Here is a 15,669-nt window from a genome sequence, read left to right on the forward strand (position 1 = left end):
TTGAACTTTCTCTGCTCCAGATGCCAGATGGGGTTAGTAACTTTGAGCTAGAGCCCAGAAACTAAAAGAAAAGGCCAAAACAGATATGGAAAAAGAACCTACAGTGGTGCCAAGATCCACCCTCACTTTTTATGCGTAGAAGGTACTCTGAAAATTTTGAGCAAACAAATGCTTCATCCACTGTCCCAACACTGAAAAAAAATGAACCTCAGAAAAACTGCCAAAAGGAAACCTGAAGGCTTCAGCCTAGTAGTACAACTTGTACTTACTAGCCACCTCTGATTCAACATACAAAGAATTGCCTTTTGTGTCTTAAACCTGGGAAGCTCCTACAGAACTGATTTCAAGAGAACACATTTTTACCCTACAGAAGATAGACATTAATTAAATAAAAAAGAATAAGCAGGTTTACTTGTAAAAGCAAAAATTCCAAAATAGAATAAATAATTATATTTAGGAATAGACTATTCAATGATAATAAAAGGTACTGTGCTATTATCTTCTTTAAGAAGAATACACACTCTTTTACATAATTCAAGTAGGTCAATAGGCATTATGGAAGCAGAGAATATTTTTAGCTTATATTTAATGTCTTGTAGATCTGTAATTTGTGAAAATAATGCATTTATGAAAATCTGTTCTAACCAGTGATATTCTTTTCCTTCATCCCCTATAAAACATTGGTTGTCTGTTGTTCTAAACCATATTATAAACTCTGTGGTTGAATTGTCTTTTGTGCATATGATCATGATTATAACCAGATTCTCAGTCCTTAGAAGCATAAGAACCACAGAATCACAGAATGGTCAGGGTTGGAAGGGACCTCTGGACATCATCTAGTCCAATCCCCTGCTAAAGCAGTTTCACCTACAGCAGGTTGCACAGTCGTGTCCAGGTGGGTTTTGAACATCTCCAGAGAAGGAGACTCCACCACCTCTCTGAGCAACCTGTCCCAGTGCTCTGCCACCCTCAGGGTAAAGAAGTTTCTCCTCATACTCAGATGAAACTTCCTGTGTTGTAGTTTGTACCCATTGCCCCTTGCCCTGTCACTGGGCTTTACTGAAAAGAGCCTGATGTCCCTTTCTCTTGATGCTCACCTTTAAGGTATCTGTAGACATTGGTAAGATCCCCTCTCAGTCTTCTCCAAGCTAAACAGGCCCAGCTCTCTCAGCCTTTCCTCATAAGGGAGGTGCTCCAGGCCCCTAATCCTCTTTGTAGACCTCTGCTGGCCCCTCTGCAGTAGTTCTCTGTCTCTCTGGAACTGGGGAGCCCAGAACTGGGCACAGCACTCCAGGTGTGGCCTCACCAGAGCAAAGCAGTGGGGGTGGATACCCTCCCTCAACCTGTTGGCCCCACTGCTCCTAATGCACCCCAGGATCCCCTTGGCCTTCTTGGCCACCAGGGCACACTGCTGGCTCATGGGCAGCTTGCTCTCCACCAGAACTCCCAGGTCCTTCTCTGCAGAGCTGCCTTCCAGCAGGTCAGCCCCAGCCTGTACTGGTGCGGGGGGTTGTCCCTCCCTCAGTGCAGGACCTGACATGTGCCTTTGTTGAACTTCATGAGGTTCCTCCCTACCCAACTCTCCAGCCTGTTCATGTCACTGAATGGCAGCACAGCTGGCTGGGGTATTAGCCACCCCTCCCAGTTTGGTATCACCAGCAAACTTGCTGAGGGGACAAACTTGCTGTCCCTTCATCCAGGTCACTGATGAATAAGCTGAACAGGACTGGACCCAGTTCTGACCCCTGGGGCACACCGCTGGCTACAGGCCCCCAGCTGGGCTCTGCGTCCCTGATCACAGCTCTCTGAGCTCTGCCAGCCATCCCGATCTCAATCCATCCTACTGTCCCCTCACCTGACACACACTGCCTGAGCTTCTGTATGAGGATGTTATGGGAGACAGCATCAAAAGCCTTGCTGAGGTCAAGGTAGACAACATCCACTGCTCTCCCCTTGTCTACGCAGCCAGTCATTCCATCACAGAAGACTATTAGCTTGGTCAGGCATGATTTCCCCTTGGTCAGTCCATGTTGACTACTACTGATAACCTCCTTTTCTTACACATGCTTTGAGATGACCTCCAGTATGAGCTGTTCCATCACCTTTCCAGGGATGGAGGTGAGACTGACAGGCCTGTAAGAGCCATTAAATATCTCCAGATTATCTGAAATTAATTTAGAATCACACAGAAATTGGATTTATAGTCTTGACCTTAATCACACAATCCAGGAGGAGCAAGAACAAAAACTCTTACTTTAAAAGTGCTAAAAATATCATATATCAAAATTTCTTCTCATTTAAACAAGAACAATTTTTTTAAGGTATAGAAACAGATAAGTTCATTAAAAGACACTTTGAGATACATATATATGTTTTTCTTGGCACCAAACTCTATTAGCCCCACCTAATGTCACCTAATCCAGGAAGAAAAACATAAACTCACTCAGTAAATACTGTTGCTCTTTTTCCAGGTTGTACCAGTTTGGGGAGTTTGTAAAGGGCTAATTTATCTTTCAAGTAGAAATTAGTGACATGGAGAACCAGACTATTTCCTAGGTATAAAAGGTATGCAGGCTACGTATGTAAGTACACACATACACAGAAAAATATTTAGATTATTTAATGCATACTGATATATAGAGAAGGACAGATTGGAATATAGCTAGTTTAGGTTAAAAAAATTCAAACATTCTTCAGAAATACTCTGTTTTCTCTTGAAAAATGTTCTGAAAAATGTGTGGAATAGATTTAGTTAACTTGGTAGGCATTATAGTACTGTCATAACATGAAAAACGTGACTGTACTCGTTCTGAGCATATTCTATAATCCTATCTTTGACACGGTAACCAGAACATACATGTATTGTAATTCCTCTGCGTTTTGCTGTCTTGCCTTCAGTGATGGTAATTTGATGTCTAATCAACCTAAATGGCTGAGCATTTTTTGAACCCATGTAACATGACATCCTATGGCAGTAAGTTCCACAGTCTAACTGCATTGTGTATGTTGTAATAATTCCATCACCACTGGCATCTGTCTTTTAAACAGCCAAATATTCCTTTATTTGAACACTGATGCTAAGAAGTGGTGCTGGAGCCAAACAAACAGACACCCAAAGCACAGGGCTCAGCCCTATGTGAAGCTTAACATTCTTACTCACAAGCTCTAGGCATCTTAGCAGAAAAGTTTCCCCTTTAGATCACGCGCCTCATTCTCTCCATGAACGGTATAGAAAACTTATGCGTAGAATGCCACACTTAAGCGATCTGAATCAACCAGCTGGGACTAGGTGCCTCATACCTTGGCATTGCTTTTCTTACTTGGAGGTGGTTGAACAGCAATTCTGTATTTTGGTCATTAACTGTAGATTTATACACGTGAGATATATATATGTGCACAACAATGCCAACTGGCATCATAAGCCTGAGAAAAAGTTCTGTTGATGTGGACTTCTTTAATTTCAGTGCTGGATTATTAATATCTTTGGATCACCAAAACGTTTTAATTAAATTCTGTTGAAGATTTCTGCTGCAATACTGGAAACTGCCTTATAGATTTTGCTGTCTCAGCTGCTTAGAAATGGATTACGTAGTTCTTTACACCTAGGCTACAATTCACAAGCCAACACAAAATTTCCTTCCAAAACTGGGAGGATGTTTTTATCATATCCCAGTATACCTAATAAATGTTTCTACAGCACACACTTTAGTATCTTATTGGAGCTTCATGACTTAAAGCAAAAGAAAAGTCAATAATTGGAAGACATTGAATATCGTGGGGGCACTGAATAGATGGTTTCACTCATGTGAATGCAGTCTAATAGTATTATCTTTATTTGTTCTCCAGGCAGAAAATCTGTCTAAATGTATTTGTTTATAAATTTTTTTAAAACACAGACCAGAACGGCTGAGAACTTGAAGTTCAACTTTATGGAAAATTCTCACGTTTCACACTTACTTTTATCACTACAAAGGAGTTCAAAGTTAGGAAACTTCACAATTATTCATGGTATTATGAAATTGGAAATTAAGGGAAAAAAGCTAGGAAATTGGAACATATCAGGAAATACTATATATAACAGAAACCACACTATGGCATAACAGAACTGATAGAATATAAGATCCCAAATAAACAACAACAACACAAATTCAGAATGAAACACATTCATTTTTCAAAAGAAATCTTATAATTACTAATGAAATAAGAACAGTCCTATTTTAATGGGTTTTTTCATTGAAACTTGTCAAAATAAGTGTTCCATAAGAGAACTTTTGGGCTTTCACAATACTGAAACACTGAGCATCCCTACTTATGGGATTACTTTATTACTTATAGAGAATAATGACTTGAAACATGGTGTGGTATAATGATTTAGAAAGGCGGAATGATCCACTCTCATTAATTTCACATTTACAAAAACCGGGACTCATTCTAGTCTTACATGGTTCACAGATTTTTGGTAGAGTATTTCCCATTTCCCTATATTCATTCTCATATTCTTATTTCAGATTTTTTACATCTCAGTTTTCAGGATTTTTTTTCACTTTTCTTTTGAAAAAACTACGTAGAGATCCTTCATGTCTCAAACATTATGCTGCTATTCAGTAACATTACAGGGAACAAAATAATTCAGATAGGAACAGTATTTCTCTCTTAACTGATAAAGCATTTCACAAAAATAGATATTTTTTTTTAAAGAATAATGCTAAGGTATTGGCAATCATCATTCCAAAAACTAAAATCAGTCACATAAGGATAAGGTCTAGTTCCATAAAAAGATGTCTATATCTCTGTAGTTATGTACATGTCTCATTTCTATAGACCTGTTAACTCCATCAATAGAAATGCATTATAAAATATAGGACGGAAATTGGGTATTCCAATAAATAATCTACGTAGCTTAATACAAGATTGTTCAGTTCGTTCAATGTACACATTTGTAAATCTGTTCAAAGGTAGTAAGTAGGAAGCAAGAAGAGGAAGGTATTTGCTGTGTCCCTGCCTTTGTATTTCGTTTTGTGGCTGGCCTAATGAAATTTCATTGTTTCCCTGTATCACAAGAATGCCAGAAGCATTTAGACCCTAAAGCAGCTTAAACTTAGGTGGGTAAAAAAAGCCTCCCAAAAGATACAGATATGGATTTGAACCTTCCCCTCTCCCTGATAGGAAAAAGAAAAGAACCACAGACTAGGCAAATATTTTGCCATGGAATTACTTTGAAAAGTAGGAGTTGCACATAAATATAATCTAGCAAGAGAGGTGTTGCCGTGGTATTATGTACAAAGCCCAAATCAGTATCTGTGCCTATGGCTCACATCGCAGCATATAGGACTGATCAGGAGACTGGAAGATTTTATGCTTGTACTAGACAAAGATTAACACACAGTTTACACTTCACATATTAGCACTGTCAGTGAGGGAGTTTTCCTGGTAAAAACAAAAACATCCAAATAGCCAAGCACTTGTTTGAAAAACTACTGAAGTTCTTTTACAGATGTAGCTCTGCATGACACAGCCAAAGGTCAGGGAGAAATACAATATGTATCTGTGTTTGAATCTACGAAAGGTCACAAGAATTAGGAATTCTTTTAAATCATCTTGTCCTATGCTGCATTAACTGTTTGAGTGTACCAGACAACATATTTAATGCATATAAACATGACTAGCAATGTCCTTACCTGTATGTCCTTACCTGTTCACATATAGTTCACCTCCTCCAAAGCAACCACTGCTCCATAATCTCAACAATGATGTATTCCTTGTTTAAACCCACCATCAAAACAAATGTCGTTAGGTTTAAATGCATACCCCTGTGTTAAATTAATTGCCATTCAAATGTTTTAAGGTACATCAGTTCTTTCTTCACCTTATCTATGCCTTCTTTTTTAATTTTTTTTTTATTTTAATCCTCAACCTTTTAACACACTCCTACATATGCATTTTTAGCATTAAAGATCATCTTCAAAATGTTAAATTAAAGGAAAGGTTTAGGAAATTAAATACTATGACATCATGCATTTTATCCCCAAGAAAGTTTCCTGGTTTATTTGTTCAGACTCATCCAGGTTTTTCAATGCTGCAGTGAAATATTAACATAAGCAAAGCAGAACTGGAAAGTAAAAAATTATCAAAGCTTTATTAGAAAAGTAAACATTTTTATCAGATTTAATAAATATGAAAATTTAGTTAATTGTCATAAAAACATAGGTTGGTATCACAAAGAAAATACATTTTGTAAGATGTTATTTATAGTCACTCTACAGCCTTTTTGCACAGCTACTGAAGAATGGAAGGACATAGCTAATACTATTGGGGCTCAGAGGGACAAATGAGCAGGAAAGTGGAGCCTCTGCCTTGCCAAAAAGGGTAATGTCCCATTAATTTCTCCAAAACAAGAGAACAATGTGGACCATGAAACTTCCAAGGCCTCCCTTCCCTTCTTTTGGGAACTCCATGGCAGACCAGAGCCAATTCAAATTCCTGACTACCATTCACTGGTCTTAATTCTTTCTTTACTTGTCTTTACCTACCATTTTCCATTTGGAAGAAAAGACCTGGTATGATTTTTATTTTTTTTTACTTTTGACATGGTAGAATTATGAAGAACTTTATGTGGACTAATTCTAAACTTCTTAGATTGTGCTATCAACCCTGTTTATAGCTACCCACATAATAATTTCTAGGCAAATGGTTTTATGTTCTTTTTCGTGAAGATCTATAATTGTGAAAGTAAAAAACCAAAACATTTGTTTAAAAAACCCCAAAATATTTGTTTAAAAAAACCCAAAATATTTGTTTAAAAACACTAAATTTGAAAAAAGTAATTTGTTCACTGCAGTAATGTCAGTGCATGAACAAAATAATATATTTTCTGGAAATCTTTTTTATTGTCCCCAGTTCATAGATATACATGACCTTAACCTTTTCATACTATTCTTTTCATGAATGTACATGTATGAGATGAAATAAGGTTAAATGATTTTTAGTGCCAGGTGCTGTCCGTTTTACCTCAAAATGTAATTAATCCACTAATAGCTGAGGTTGGTGTTTTTTTTTTTTTAATTCTGTACTGTAACTACTGATTGAAAAATATGAAAACATTAAAAACAGTGTATCAGTTACTTTACTGTCAGAAACTGTCTGACTCAACTTCCATGGAGGCACACAGTATGCACCAGGGACATACTCAGACTATACGCACATTGCAATGCAGTTTCCTAAGTGAGGAAGCCTCATAGAGAGTTTTCATGCAATCCAGCATGCCTTGGTATTAGTGAGGTTTCTTCACCAATGTAATCAATTACTTTTCAGTTTGAAGTAAGTACATTGCTGTGTTGAACACCTTTTAGTTGCTGTGATGTGTATTCAGTAGTTCCTTGTACAGCTGTATTACTTCAGTAAAAGCCACTTTCTGAAAGAGGTGGGAAAGCGATCTGCTTTCCTTCTTTGATTCTACAAAGTGATCCCAGGTTGCTCTGCAATTGTAAATGCATAATGTTATGTTAATGAGCTGTAGGGAGAAATCTGTTGTGCTTGTTTATAGCTTATTTATGGTCTTAGGTCTTTTTCACACTGGAAGCATTTATCATCTAACCATAGCTATATTCATATTGAACAGCAAAAAATAAAAAAAAGATATTTATGTGTATTTTGATCTACTGGTTGGTGATTTAGCTTGATAACATTACAAGTGCAAACTATCCTTATAATATTCACAGAATCAGAAAATGTTAGGTTGCAGAGACCTCTGGACATCATCAAGTCAGCCCTTCCTGCTCAAAGTAGGGTCACCTATAGCAGGTTCCTCAGCACTTCGTTCATTTACATTCAGGGATGGAGACTCCACAAGCTCTCGGGGAAACATGCTCCAGTGCTCACACTCACAAGAACAAAGAAGTTTTTTCTGCCGTTTAAGTGGGATTTCCTGAATTTCAATATTTGCCCATTGCCAATTGTCCTGTCACTAGGCACCACTGACTTTGGCTGTGTCTTCTTTACACCCTTCTATCAGTTATTGATATGTATTGATAAGATGCCCCTTGGCCTTCTCTTCTCCAGGCTGAACAGTCCCAGCTCTCACAGTGTCTCTTCATATGCTAAATGCTCCAGTCCCTGAATCATCTTAGTGGCTCTTCGCTGAACATGGTCCAGTACATCCATGTCTCTCTTGTACTGGGGAACCCAGAACTGAACCTAGCACACCAGACGCATCTCACCGGGGCTGAGCAGACAAAAAGGATCACCCTGCTCAACCTGCTGGTGATGTTTGGCTTAATGTAGCCCAGGAGGCTGTTTACTTTCTTTGCCTCAAGGGCACAGTGCTGGCACATATTCAGCGTTTTGTTCACCATTACCAAAATCATTATGAAAAAATAGCTTCACAGTCAGCTGCAAGGGAACTTTGTGTTGGGCTGAACCTGTTCTTAGATCTTAAATAAATTGTTAGATTTACTTCAGACCACAGTCTTAATGCTGTATCACGTATCTCCCTTTGTATATGACGTTCTCAAATTCCAGGTCTTCATTTATTTCACAATAATTCTTCATTGGGTTTTCTGTGTTGTCATTTAAAATTACATGCTGGTGACCTTATTGAATACCTAATGTTCAATTATTTAGTAACCTAAGTATGTTATTGTAATTGACATGGCCGTGGATTGTGTTTTTATATGATTTCTGAAATATCTTGGAAGACTTTTTTATACAGCTTTGCATAAACAATTTTGCAACGCATTATAGGTTTACCGTTCCAACAAAAGTATGTCAGGAGGTTTCACGTTTCGTAACATAGTCAAAGACATCATTTTTCTGGAAGCAAAAACGGCTTTCAGATGCCTTTAGTCCTGAAAATGAATAAGTCTATTTCTGCATGTTTGAATAGCACAAATACAAAATGGAAGAGACATATCTATTTATATCATCCTAGAGGAATGTACTTACTAGTAAGATTTCCAGATATCCTAGAATATAATGGCCAATTTGAACTTTGCTTAATAATTACACTGAGGATTTCAGTTTCTTCCTAATGGTAATATGAAGTAAACACTATCACATAAACAGGAACTAATCTGTAGGTCTCAGCAAATGAATTCAGCATGTGCAGATGATGCCTCCACATAGATTTGTACTAAATATTTTGTTTAGAGCTTTTAATATGGACAGAAGGATGAATGTGGCTGCATTTATAAAAAATAAAGGCACTTATACAGCATAACATGATCCTTTTACCAAGCTGCATAGACAAGTTTCTTAAAACCCTGAATGTTCCTTTGTAAGTCAAAATTCATCTAAGGATCTCAACTAGAAAGCCCATAATACATCATTCTCAATTGACTAGCAAATGCAGTTTATTTTCTAGTTGTAAACATTTTAAATTCTCAGAAACATCCAGTAATTGACTGTAAATTTCTAATAGCTAAAATACTTCACAGATTACTGGCTTAAATTTTAAGTATTAGCTATGGTCTTCCCTCTGACCTAGAATAACTTTATTAAAATATTTAATAATTTTTTTAATAACTGCTGTTATTTTTAATATCTACATTTAAGGTTACATGGACCATTCCTGAAATAAAGATTTATGCATTGTTTTTCTTCTTCACCAACTAATATAAGCAGTTACATTTCCTTAAGAAACTGAGAACTTGATTCTGGTAGTTTTATATTTTTTTGTTCTTGTTCTTGTTACTCAGTTTCTGATTTAATTTAATAAAAAATAATTTAAAGGCATGAACTCCTAAGCAAAAGTGTCATGGTGTCGACATTTGAAATTTTCAACTCATCTTAATTTCACCTTAACTGATAAGTGTCATTTCTAGTAAGTACATCACTCATCATTTCTTTTGCTTCCCTTTTCATACCTTTTCTTTGAGGTTTGGTTCACTTTTCCAAATTATTTCTGAATGCCACCACAGCCTTCTTTTGACCAGGTGGTAATCTATAGTACATTATAAGCATTCTGTAGCACTTCCAGGTTTTTGCACACAAGATAATTATGGCAGTTCTCCGAATTCCCTGAAACATACATATGACAACCACTTGGCTGCACAAAATACTCTGCCCCACCCCAAAAAGCCTCTGTATGTGATATTTTTTTTCTAAAACAGAACATCCAGAAACTAATCTACCTAGACAGTGATTAGGTGTAGAAAAAAAAAAAAAAAAAAAAAAAGGGAGCCAAAACATTAACCTGAAAGATAACTATCATTGTCAGACCCTACAGAAATTTGAAGAGCAGAATAAGGAGGATCACTGTATTCATGGATCCCTGATAACTCATTATTTTTCAAAGTCAGAATGAAGGTTTTCTGGGATTTCTCTCTCTCTCTCTCTAGGTTCTTACTTTTTAAAAGTTACAACATAATAAAAAAACATATTCCCTCTCTCTTCAACTGGATATTAGTCAAAGAAAGTACATTAGTAGTAATTATCAAAGAAGATCATTAATAAGATTCCAGCATTTCAACAAATATCAAAAAGCGTGAGTTTTATCTGTGTAGTTATAATCCTTTAAGGAAGTAGACAACAATTCAGTTGCACTAGAATTGTACGGTTCTAAGAAACACAAGTGACTTTACTTTTGGGTGTCTGGTCTCATTTTAACTGCTCACACCAGCTTTTTAAGAAGCCTTTTACAGTTTGAGCGTAAGCCTACAACAATTTTTTCCAAAGGTATAGATATTTGTACTGCTTGATGAGTTGATAATCAAATGAATAGGGTAGACAGTCAGTCCTTCGTATAGTGTCTTGCCAAAGTTGCAAGAGGCATGGGAGGGGTTCACATATTTTTGTTTTGTTTTTACTGCCAGCTGCCATACTGCTGTGGTGTTTAAAGACAGTGCCAAATACAGGGTTTTAAAGGTTCTCCTATAATTATATCAGATAGAGAAAGGGCAGGGCATGCTTTAACACTGAATCCTTCCTTATTCATTTAGAGCCTGGCTCAAGCCTTGAGAAGTTAAACACCTTGCAGAACTGCCTTCCTAGCAAGGCCTGTAGTGCCCTGGCTGTACACGTTCAAGCTCATGTTCTCATTCTTCCAGTAGACTATAACTTTTTAAAATGTGTTACTGGTTCTCAGGTATGGAATTAACCCCATATTCCCTAAATTATCTAGTGACTTTTTAAAAGTGATTTAAATAATAATACTCATATCATCATTGAGCACCCTGTTGCCTTAACTGCTTTTGGTTTGTTTTTTTTCTTTAAAAGCATTAAGTATCTAAGATGAAACGCTAGCAGCTTATCGTTTCCCAGTTCTTTGACCTATATGCAGGACAATGGCTTGAAAAATTTACCATTGTGATGCCTAAGATACAGGCTGTGGTAATGTTCAGCACGACAGTAGGAATTTGATCAAAGAAAGGCATGCAGGAAAGCTAGAATGCCTCTCTGAACAGGTATCCAGGACTGGATTCCTAAATCCCCTTGTCTGTAACTCGCTAGGCAGCTATTTCCTACCCCTCTTCACTAGTTTCTTTTTTTTTACTCCAAAACCTTTTTCTCAGTCATAGATGTTTCCAAAGTAGCAGAAAGCTCTCTCACTCTTGGCATTCCTTCCCTAATGCCAGCTAAAGGCAATCTAAAACCCAGTCATCACCTCTCTTACCTCCCATTTACTGTAACATCCTCCCACATGCTCTGACAAATCTTTTCACAAAAACTGCATACTTTCTAGGCATTCTTACAATTCAGGAAATTGCACCCTACAAGTTTCTAATTCCCTTTTTGAATGCCTCCAGTGACTTCCCTTTTCTACTTTATAAAGCAAAGGGATCTAGTCTTCACTTTCCGATCCTCCTTAAGCTACTAAACCAGGCCTTTTTATTCTGGTATACTGCTAAGGCATTAACTTCCAGTTCTATTCTGACATTACTACTAACTTCAATTGCGATTTCTCATATTTTCAAAAAGCACATTATGCGTTCTCCTACCCTGCCTGCTATTTTTGAAAAGACAGGCAACCACAGGGCTGTTTGTTTTAATGGATTCCTCTAAATCTCGCCATGGAAGTCTTGACATCTTGAACAACTCATATAGTATGAGTATGCTCTGATAATAGATTTTTTGTAACTATTTTCTTATACTCTGCTTTTAGGCATCCTGTGTTCTCTTATTTTCCCCAAGTACATGATATTTTTGTGCACGTACTGCTGGTGTCCTGGATGAGCAAAATAATCTAGCCACAGACCTAGCACAAGCTGATATGATGTTGTGCTGTAAAAATGCATTTTGGCAAATCTCAAGCCTGTTGTTCATTCAGTTTCTTGCCCTCTAAGTTAGTTTGACATTTCTGGCAGCCAGTCTATCTGTCTTGAATTATTTTGTATACACAGCTAGGTATAATATCTGAAGTAAAGCATAGCTGCATAACCTCATCTTCTTATGCAGTAATTGCTGTTTTTCTAACAGTGCATACAAAGAGATCACACAGAAATCACATTATGAAAAAAATCCTGAACACAGAAAACTGTCTTGTATTTTCTGAACACTTAAGTTTCTTACTAAGGAAGGTTGGGTCACACCACATTAACTATGTGACCTGAAATCTGTCTTTCAGCTACCCCACACAAAGCTAGGCATTTGGGGCATTTCTCTAGCTTTTTTTTTCTACTCATTCTTTCTCAGCAGAAGTTGGAGAAATACACTAAACTACATACCAAAGCATACGTGCTGCATAACTGTGTTTGGATGCTCTCCTAAATGCATTGTCTGATAATCCATTCACAGAGGTGATACAGCTTATTTAGGTTTCACAGTAACTTGAGTAACACCTTGTAGAATGTGAAGAGATGATAACAAAAATGAGTCATGGGTTGCTTTTTGAAAAACTATTTTTGAACTAATAGGGTGACATATGTCTGAGAGAGATCATACTCCTGTTTCCTTTTCAAAAACAGATTAAAACCATCTGGACTCTCTTCATGCTTTGATGCCACTGTGGTCTATGCAGAACAGTGGAGCATAGGCTATGGGCCATGGAAAAGAATAAATGTAAGTAAACGGAGGGAAATGGAAGAGGAAGCACCACAGCCATAAAATGAAAACAGAAAGACATTGTATCACTAGCCAAAAGATCTACTGGAAAACAGTAGATGAAATCACATTCTGCATACCAATAGCATGCAAATGTTAATATGTAGTCGGCATTGAACTGTTAGCAGAGGTGCGTATGGAAGTTTTACTCTGAACAGCCTCAGCATCTAAGGGTTTATTTAGTATAATGGTTATTTCTTAACTTTTAGCAGAATGTGCAGATTGCCTATATGGAATTACTTCTCTCTCAAAGCACCCAAATCTAACATGCGTGGACTCATTTAGTATCTTTTCATACCTTTGATTTTAGGTAGTAGTTTTTTGTCATATTTTTGACTCTAGCTAACATATTGGATAACAATCCCCTAGGGTGAGTGTTAGTGCACCTTTCAGCGAAAAAAAATCATAAATATGATATGATTTGGTTTGACTCTACCATTGAATAATGCAACATCATTTTTAACTGTCTCACATTTTCTTAAATTAGTATATCAGCCTCTCTCACAGACAGAATAAGGTACCCAAAGCATATACTCAGTCTTCTGTAAGCTGACTACTTAGGAATATAGATCCTTTACAGTACGTTACTGCCTATTGTGACAGCTCTTCCAACTTTTTATGTGAAGTCCGGTACTGGTTTTTCTTAAGGATAGATTATCTGAAAAGATAGACCACCTAAACATTGAGAAGTGGAAGTCCTAACGCTTCTGTGAAAGCTTTAATGAAAATTGAAGGCAAGGTTCAAAAACTGTCAATTTATGAATCACTAAGAAAAAATGTTTCATAACTACCCACCCAAGTGTCAGCAAGAAGACTGAGATGCTAACTCCGGATTTCTAACAAAGTAAATGTCTACAAAGACCTTTTTTATTATGGGCAACATTTTATCTTTTATGCAGTTGGTCATATTACAAGCCCAGGGTAGTAAAGGAAAATCTTGCAACAAATTTCTTCAGAGCACCTGTAGCGAGTTAGTAGCAAAGCCAGTGCAGATCGAAGTAGCAGAGCACGCACACCCCTTACAGCCAAGCCATCTCTGCTGGCTCCAGGGGTAAATCACAGAACATTTCTATTACTTCCTCCTGGACCTGGAGGACTGACACATACTGTTCTAGTAGGAACACTGGCTCTAATTTCAAATATACTTCGCCAAAGTTATGGGTATTGACATGGAACCTTTCCTGCCATCTTGCAAGACTTGTCATTTAGGTGCTTGAATGGAATAATGGAAAGAGTCTATTCAGCCATCAAAACCAGACTTAGAAACCCTGGGTTAGTTTATCACAATACTTTTAAACAATTTCAACCTATGATACCCAGGATTATATTCAACCAAGCTGATCTTTGGGACACAGACTTATAAGATTTGTTTTATGGAAACAGTGTGTGCACTCAGATCTTAAAGCATTCCAGCATCTCTGAAGAGTCCAGATTGTTCTTAACATTCATGCCAAGTTATCAACAGTTTAGAAAACAGTTGCCAAAGGTCATTCAAACTACAGCTGTTTGGAAATACAGAGGAGTTTATTGATCTTTTCCTTTGCATAACACTTTAAAACAATATTACTACATTTTGGAAATAAAGAAAGACCATGACAGATATTAATCATGGCTTGGCCAAAAGTTGGAGGGAGGGGGTGTTACGAGGGTTGGGTTGAGGGTGAAGGACTCCACTGCAATGCTATTGTTAGGTCTCTGCATGGTAATACTGTTCTCACATGTTCTTTGACCTGGCAGCGCACTAGTCTCTCAAGAAATTAGGGAAGCTGGCTCAGCTGGTTGAGAAATAGCTCATTAGGCATGGGACTTTAGGTGGCACAAATTTCACAGCTCCAAAGCAATCTGGAGCCCTCCCAGAAGTACAGGTATCATACTCAGACAAATCACTAATCCCAGAGGCCAGCTCCAACTGCTTTTATGAAGTACTGTGAATCATGATCTTTAGGAAAACTAAATGGCTGCTATCCAATTTAGCAGCTGGATTATATTAGTTCACATTTTTAAGGACAAAGGTTATAATAACAAGATCTTGTGTTACTCAATTTACTCAATTAGGTAACATAGTTACCTTAATGGTTCTGTAACAGTTTGCTGGTGTTAGGAGCAATATAATTTGTTTCTTCTAGGTAATACAAAAGAAAGGAAGTCCGTACATGAAGGCAGCCTAGCAGAAAACCGACAGGGCAAGATAGGCACACTGTTGCTGAGAAGCAAGGAAAAATGACAACAGAAGTTAATGACAGAGATGAAGTCTGAGTCAGAGTACTTCAGGGCCTTGAAAACACAAGCAAAAAATTTAAACCTGGTATACTAGGCAAAAGAAAACAGAGAAGCCAAAAGACAAGCACGTGTGTTAAAACACACACGCACATACATGACGTACATACATTTATGGAGCTTAGAACTGGCACAACAGGGGTTTTCCCCACCTACCCAACACTCCACCACACTGTATTTCCAATGGGATAACATTTGTGATTCTTATAACAGACTAATGAACAAGAAAATCGATTTTGGCTTTTAGTCATTAAGGCTGCTCCTATTTCTACCGTATGGTGATATATATCTTAGTATCGATGAATTTTGGTTGCACATAATTCACATCATGTAGCAGAATTTGGCTTACGAGCTGTA

At 37.4% G+C, this 15,669-nt stretch overlaps 1 long non-coding RNA gene across 1 annotated transcript; it reads right to left on the minus strand.

The window, feature by feature from the left end:
• Nucleotides 1-1,157: 1,157 nt before the first annotated feature.
• On the minus strand, nt 1,158-14,124 carry LOC121087614. Its single transcript, XR_005827669.1, has 3 exons — nt 14,112-14,124; nt 10,613-10,615; nt 1,158-1,247 (listed from the first exon to the last, which is right to left on the minus strand). It is a non-coding gene; the product is annotated as an uncharacterized LOC121087614 (long non-coding RNA).
• Nucleotides 14,125-15,669: the final 1,545 nt, after the last annotated feature.

The sequence above is a fragment of the Falco naumanni genome, chromosome 1 (assembly GCF_017639655.2).
Source record: "Falco naumanni isolate bFalNau1 chromosome 1, bFalNau1.pat, whole genome shotgun sequence".
Taxonomy (NCBI): domain Eukaryota; kingdom Metazoa; phylum Chordata; class Aves; order Falconiformes; family Falconidae; genus Falco; species Falco naumanni.